Source organism: Indicator indicator, chromosome 16 (assembly GCF_027791375.1).
Source record: "Indicator indicator isolate 239-I01 chromosome 16, UM_Iind_1.1, whole genome shotgun sequence".
In the NCBI taxonomy this organism is placed as follows: Eukaryota; Metazoa; Chordata; class Aves; order Piciformes; family Indicatoridae; genus Indicator; species Indicator indicator.
This window is the reverse complement of record NC_072025.1, coordinates 12,838,626-12,847,013: the sequence shown is the minus strand read 5'-3', so window position 1 is coordinate 12,847,013 and position 8,388 is coordinate 12,838,626.

Here is an 8,388-nt window from a genome sequence, read left to right as displayed (position 1 = left end):
GCTGGTTTAGTGATACAAGCTTACTCAAATGCCCTTTCACTGATTCTCCTCTATTATTTACGGATTTCACCTAGACGAACAAGGTTGTGCAAATTAATATAAATCAGTCTACTTAAAACTTCTAACACTTATGGTTTAAATACTGAATTACTGTCCTTGACAGCTGAAAGCTGCACGATTTCTTTCCCTTCTAAATTTAAGACTGCAATGTAATTCTTAGCAATTAATAATAGATCATTAGAAATACTCTGAAAGTATCCACAATTGAACTGTAAAAGTGGTGAGACTGATCAGAATCCTACAGAGTACTGCAGCCGTGCATGTCAGAGAAAGAATGTTTAACAGCAAATGCTTGCCTGCCTCTGCTCCATCAGCTCCTTCAGCAGCATAAAAGCAGGGTAGGACAAGTCCCCAGTTATGTCTTTGGGGACAACCTTTGCAAAGAGCTTAAATACCATTAGCGTGGCAAACTGTGCCGGATACTACTCAGTACAGGAAGTCCAGTATAACCCCACTGCTCAGCTGAGGTTACATTTCTTTAATGCACAGAGAGCAGGAGCCTGCCACTGAAATGCGGTATGAGTCTCCATCCTTTGGCTCCAGTTGTAGAGCTCATACTCTTACCTCATTTCCAGATAACAGCTAATGTGATAGCTGTTTTCCAAACCTTTAACTGTAGCTCGCTGCTGATACCTGTGTGGATTTCTTGAGCAAATGAACTGATGCCACCCACTGAATTTTAGGGAGAGGTAGCTTAATGAATTATTTGCCTGTTCAAAAAGGTGGATTTTGTCAGCAGGTGCAAATCTCTAGGGATGAGTTTTTAAATATTTGCTTCCTCCCGTTGGTCTTGAAAGTGATTATTTGCTTTTTCCTGATTGTAGGAGTGGTGTGAAGTACTGCATCATTCTCCTAGTTAGTCCTGTAGCATCTTTGCACCTCTGCCACTGAAGATTTGTGCACACATGACCTAATGCTTACTAATTATCAGAAAAGTCAGGAAACTGTTTTGCTAAAAATCTGTTTACTTAAGTTTCATTCTTTTGAACATATGGCTTTCAAGATTTTATGGGAGGTTAAGTGATGAAACAATGGCCTGAGACTATCTGGCTCTAAAAGGGCCTTTAGCAGCACAGTCCAAGGTACTCCCTTGCTTCTACGAATAGGGCAAACCCCATTGCACGGGCAACAGGGAGGAGAGAGAGTTGGAATCACCTGCCTGTAGTTGCACAACTGTCTGGCAGAAAGTAGGGAATACAGTTCAGGTCTTTCAAGTCTGAAGTCAACATTTAGCCCATTAGGCCAAATTTCCTAGAAAACTGTATAACAAATTTATATAAGTCCAAAGGTATTTGAGCTTAAACTTAGATCCTAAAGTCATGCTTTGTTATATGAAGTACCATATTGTCGAATGCTACTGAATGAATTACCTCTTTACATGTAAGATTGATTCCGGCAATGTTTCTGCAAAAGTTAGGTGGTTACTTGCAATGCTAAAATGGACACTTTCTCCAAAGATAATCATAGAATCATAAGAGATATCTGGCTTCATTGCTACCTCAAGAATTAAAAAAAAAAAATACCAATAAAAAGGTCTTGCATCATGCCTAAGGTCATTAGCATCTGGCTTTGGGAAGCTGCCAAAGAGAATGAATATCAAAGGCTGAGACTATTAGTTGAGAGCCTGCCAGTCCCAGGAGATCTTACCTCAGTCTTAGAGCAAGAGCTTCCTGGCAGATCTTAATAGCTGTGACAGTACTTTCAGTGCGAGGATTTCACTTATGATTGAGTCTAGAACTAAACAAGACTTGGAAGAAACTTTCCGAGCACAATGAATGGCTCCAGGAAGTCACCTGAACCCAGTGATTGGCCTGTGTGCAGGTGTTGCCTGCTCACATAGGTTCTCTCTGCTCCAGGGGAAAACAGATGCTTTTCTGCACCTGCTCTACTTTCAGCCCAGCTAAGAAGAATGCACTGCATTAATCTTGTATAGAGGTGACCAAGTCAAGGTGAATTTGCATGGTCTCTTCCCCAGCCATAAACAGGCAGCTCTGTAGATGAGCGCTGTTGTACATAAACCATTAAGCCAAGAACAGTCAGTGCATATGTGGAGCAGGCACTGCTCCTGCTCAGTCCTCCAAATACTTCTCCAGCCAAAACCCCCAATCTCTTCTATCTAATCTGAAATGAGTCAGAATATTTCATAAAGTTCCCTGACTTTTTCAGGTACTGAGAAATAGATCTATGGCTAAATGTTATCTTCCTGTTAATGTGACACTGTGGATCAAAATAGGTGCCCATGCCTTCCAGCAGCCTTTAAAGATGGAGCAGTGAGGACAAGAGAATGCAGACTTTTCTGGGGTACAAACATCTGCCCAGGGGCCTTGTTTGGAGCACATCCATTAATTTTAGTTGTAGCATATGTGTACCTTATCACATAAATAAAACCAAAAAGAACTTTGGCTGAGAGGCACACAGAAATTGAACTAGTGAAAAACAAACCAAAACCCAAACCAAACATCAACTAATAAATAAATAAAGCAAACCTGCAAGTCAAATACATCACTGATGGAATTCTTTTTCCTCAGTGCTTTGTATCCCTTTGCCAGTGTACTTTTGTAGTCAGTGTCAGTTACTGTCTCCAGACATTAAAAAGCCTGTGTCCTTGCCTCAGATGAAAATGTGAAAACAGTGATTACAATGGATAGAGGTCCTTGGTTTCTTTTACAGGTAATAAAATAAGTGAACATAAGTGCAAAGGTACTTAATGGTTCACCAAAACCTGCCTTACTTCACTTTCAAGTTTATCCTCCTGTTGTTCTCACCTGTTCTTAATAGATCATTGATAATCCAGGTGTAATAAAAGGAAGTACCTAAAATTGCTTGCCTGGCCCTGTAACTGGACAAAGAGACACATTTATTCCAATAGTGCATTGGTGTTGCTGTACATAAAGACATTAAATAAGTCTTCTACAAATAAACACCATCATTGCTCCACAGAGATAAAATGGTGGCATTTAAAACTTACTGTGTGGGTCATCACTCTTCTACATGGGATCACTGCACAGCAGAATGCATTTTACAAAACATAGTTCAGATCATTTTAAATCTGGATGGGTACCTGCCTTTAACTTCAGTAATCAAGACTAGAAACTGTTTCACTATGAAGAAGTGAAAGTTGATAGATCTCAGTTCAGTTCCCATATGGATTCAGTTTAGTTCTCACATGGGAAGGTGCACAGATCACTGAAACTGCCATCTTTTTTTATGTTCTTTTGTTTGCTGGAAATGAGATCATATTTAGCAGGGTCAGGGAAAGAAAAACTTGAGTGAGCTGTGGAAAGAGAACATGTTTTTCTGAAGTTGGCCTTTTCTGGAGCTAGATTGGGACAGGGCAGGAAAATGTACAGGCCTAGACACTGTCTGCAAGCCCCTTGAATGTCTGTTTGCTGCCTTTCAATAAGACCTAATTTTAAATATCTACTTACACTGTTGTGGGGCCTGTGGATTTTGTTGTCTGAAATGCCAGAGAATTTTTTTGCAAGAAGTAGAGAAAACCTTTTCTCATATGATTGAGGTTTGTTTGTTTAATTGCACATTCAGTGATGTCCTTTGTGCAGTTTTTTTCTGCAGAGTGAAAATTGAAGTGACACAAGTCACTTAAGATTGTTAATGTTCTTATAATACTTATTATGCTTTAAATTTAATGGTAAAGAGGGATGTAAATTTGAAATAAAATGGTTTTGACACAGACTAAGCACTTTCACCCAAAATAAAATTATGAAGTGCTGCTCAAATGTATTTCTTCCAAATTGTATTTGGAAAATTACTTTACAATCTTCATGCTGCTCATATTAAGTGAAACTCAAGTGTTTTTAAAAATGCAATTATTATAAATTAAGAAAAAAACATCATAAATACTTACAGGCAAATTAAAAGTAGATCAGTGCAAGTGTCACTGCTGCTTTGCAGCTCTAACTGCTTAGTGCAGTACTGGCATTGGTAATTGGGTATATTTGTGCCTAAAGCATCACAGCAGGGTGCTGGACCAGGTATTCTCTCTGTGTTCCTGAGGTCTGTGCTTGGGTGATACTTGTGCTTCCTGGTAAAAAACTATGATATCAGAAGAGAGGCAAATGCTCTTCAATATGGATGTGTATTTTTATTCCCCAAGGTTACTGTTATTTTGTCAATTCGTATATTTGTCAGCCATGTTTCAAAGTTAGCTGAGTGTTCAGAGCTTGGTGTAGGTGGTAAGAGGCCAGTGGGTAATTTCTGGTCCTGGATATAGTTACTAGTCCCCTGAGGTTTGAAACCTGCAGGTGTTTGATTAAGACTCATTGTTTCAAACTGTCCTTCTTTATCTCTCTAGTAATAAAGTAGGTATCTGCTGTACGCTTGATCACAACTGTTTGCTTATGCTCATTGTGCCAGTTTTTTTTTTTTTCCTTACATCTAGCTAGGTGTGATGCAACACTTAAATTGGTAAGTAAAATAAGCAGCATGTTCCACTGCTAACAGCTGAGCTGTGCAGAGCAGTTTCTAATTAGATTAAAGAAGCACCAAATACTGGCATTGTCAAAAACTGGCTTTCCAACAGCTTATTTACATCACAAAATCTGTGTATAAAAGTAGCTTGCATCCCTCCTCTCCATAAACAGGTGTTTCGCATTCTGTAGGGCTGATGCTTCACAATGAATATTGTGAGATAATGTAGTTTGAAGTAGGGAGAAAGCATTCTGATAAACAGAATGCACAGTTTCTATGGTTAGAAATGAGTTTTTTAGAGCTTTCTAAAGAAGCCAATTTTTTTTAATAGATGTATTGCAAAGGCTCTGCTATTTCTCTTTACTGGCCAGTATAATATGATGGTTCTGCACAAAGACATCTTTTTCGAAGTCTATAGAGGAAGAGTTTGTAAAGGCAGGGATTGTTCATACACTCTGCTATTTTACAAACAGCAATTGTCACTCACTTGCTAAAATGGAGGTCAGGAGAAAGTGCTATTCTTGGTAGGAGGATGAAGCCACAAAACTGGCTGAATGACAATCTGGCTGTGTCTCAGGTTTCTTATATAACTTTGGGTAAATCACAAATTTACTGGTTTGTAAAAGGGAGATAATGCCAAGCTTACAGTGAGGATTGTGAAGTTTTATTGGTGGTTTGGGTTTTAATAAAATTTGTTAAATTACTTGAAAAGAATGGCCTCAGAGCTATATGGAATTTATTACATATCTGGTATATATTTAGATGCATTTCTTGGAACCAAACTGATTTATACCATTGAGGATTTGAATTATATTCAGCGTACAGAAAGGCATTTCCTTCTTAATAGTCTCTTTATTAGAGAAGAACATACCAAGTATTTAATTTCTACTTAAAACTGCAAGTTTTTACTACAGGGTGTGCTGACAATATCACAGCCTAATTTTAGCATGAATGATTTTAAAAGAAGATACCACTAAATGCTCATGTTGAGTTTAGTGTTTCCTCCGTATTCAGATTTTTGTCTAATCAGCTTAGAGTTTAGCACTCCTTTACTAGAGTCACAGAGGCTGGATGCCAGCTGCAGCTCCTGCTTGTAGAAGAGACAGTTCAAAAAGAATATTCTCTTAATAATCTGTTGGGCAAGCTGTGTATGGTGGAGTCATATGTGGGTGAAGAGTTTAATGCAGAAAAATTTATGACAAGCCAGAGGCTTTGGAACGAGACATATGGCCGGACTAATAAAAATTTCTCACAGATAGAGCTAGAGGACTTGATCCTGCTTCCCTTGAAGCAAGCAGCACAAGTCACATTGGCTGTGCAAAGGCAGGATAAAGTCCTTTAGCTTGTGGAGACCCTCAGCAGGAGGGGACACCTGTCGGAGCCATTGAAAAAGGCATCAAAAGTGTTCCTGAACTCCCATTAACCCCATGCTGCTCCAATACAGTCTGTTTTGGTATAGCTGCCTTTACATACTATAAGGCAATGACCATTCAGCTCTTCTCTGTAGGAGCCTCAGGGTCCTTCTTACCACCACTGCATGGTTTATTTTAACATTAGGACAACATGAAAGAAAAAAAGGAGGTTTGTGAAAATTCACACAAACCGTGTGTGTGTTTAGTATACCTGAAGGCTTGTTACTTCCTTGTGGTAATCCTGCCAGACCTCCTTCTTCAATCACTTCTGTGTCTCTCTGGCAGTCAGCTTCCTGCAGATATTATACCCCAAACCACTGCTCCATAAGAGACTTCTGTTTTACACCTGCCATCCTTCTTTTAATTGTATGATTTCGCACCTTGTTCTAGGCCTGGCACTCCTCCAAGCAATTCCCAAGTGTCCACTAAAAAGTGGTTGGTCTTGAAGCACTTTTCTTCTTTTCCACTTCTCATGCTATGCATACTCCCTTATTATTTTAAACCAGGGTATTAACAGAGGGAAAGCCCTGGTAACCAGTCCAGTGCGTCAGAGTTATTAACAAGGCAGTTCTGATCTCACTCTAAAATAGGCTTGTGCTTGTTCAAGTGTGTTGCAAGCAGCATGGATGCTAAAATGTAAGGGACTCAGTAACCAACACAGCACTTGGTCATAGGAACTTTGTGTTTCTTGAGTTGCTTCTACCTGTTGCAACATTCAAACATTGCCACAAGTTATTTAGTTCCCAAAGTTTCTAGATGCCTAAATAAAGCATTCCAGCCACTTTACCCAAGTCTAGTATCCAGATCACCCAGATAGATACTGCTTGGGCTGACAAGGTATTTAGTTCCAGTCTGAACACATTTAAACTAATAATTTCTAGTATTAAAGTCTGTTATTAATGATGCCTAAAAAATATCAGGTAGCAGAGAGATTTTGTTTTTTCTGTATAAGCAGTCTTCTGTCAGAAAGCTCAGTTATACAGGGAGTGGCAGAGAAGGAGGAAAGGGGCTGGAAAGCTTTGGTGTCTGTAAGCAGAGAAGGGCTGGCTCTGTGCTGGAAGGCTGCTCTGTATCCTGGGTTCAGAGGAAGGCAAAGTGGTGAGGGGGTGAGAGGAGGGGAACTGCAGAGACTGCCTGGGCAATGGGGCAAGGCAGCATCGGAAAATAAATGAGAGCTCACGGCAGATGCAGGTTCCTCAGCCAGCTATTCTTGGCAATGAATAAAAAGGTTAAAGCAAGGAAGAGTTACATTTCTTTATATAAGTGTGTGCGTATGTATATGCATGCATGTATTTTAGTTTTTAAAAGGTTGCTCTTATTTCCAGGTTTTCAATTATTTCAAAGGTTGCCTGTATTGGAGGTGCCACAATAACTCAAAGCTTCACAGAGACAAGTCTATTATTGCTTATATCACAGGAATGCCCAGAGGCCTCTTGTAAGGACAAAGCCCCATTGTGTCAGATGTTATGGAAGCACCATGTATATTTTTGATTCATAGCAGATTTTGAATCACCCTTAATAGTTTAATTTTTTTTTCCCCATCAGTTAATTTCAGTTTTCAAGCTCTGAAAGAGGCTTTTACATTGCATTTGTAGGTTCTGGCAAAAATGTCTATGTAGATTGCTACAGCCACCTCTGCATACCATTTCTGTGCACCACCACTGGCAAACACCAACAGCAGGCAATAAAACTAGAAATAAGTGATTCTGAGAATTTATCACAGTGGCAGATTCAAGTATTAATGAAAAAAAAAAAAAGTAGGAAGCCCAGACTTTTTTTATTTCTTGTTTTGTGAGGTGATTTTATTAGAATTGAAATATCCCTTTAATAGCAAAGTATTTAGACTTTCTGTGACAAAAGCTACCTTTTTTTTGGATAACAGACACTAGGTTGACTCTACAGTGTAAAGTTGTCCTATTGAGCAGACAAATAGTGGAGTAGTTGCTCGCACCATTTACCAGCACACTCTGCAAATAATCATTGGAAACCACTGAGACTATTCATGTATTTCAAACAACTGCTTCTGTAAAGTTATGGCTTTGCCCAGGAATGGTAATTGTAATCATTATGTGAATGCACCGACTTTGAATTTGTTCAGCATAATAAAATAGCATCCACTATGCACAAATGTTGGAAGACATTTGGACTATGACTGCATAAACTGATGGTTTGTGTTGTTTAGATTGCTGTTAGCCAGAATTCCAACCTTTTTCTTAGTGCCACTCTCATCATCAAGGTATATCCAAAGCTACCACCAAGTAGGCAGGCACCATTCACTGCAAGTTTTTCACATATTATCCTTCAGCACTCCATTTCTAAAGTCTTATCTCCCTTGTCCATAGCCAAAAGCTACTAACTTGGAACAAAGTTCAATCAAGACCCAAACATAATGAAGAAGGAGAAATCACAAAAGATGGAGTTAATGGTTGTAGCTACCGCTGTGGATCCTTTTGCCACAGGCTCTGAAAGTCTGGAAAATTAATCAAAG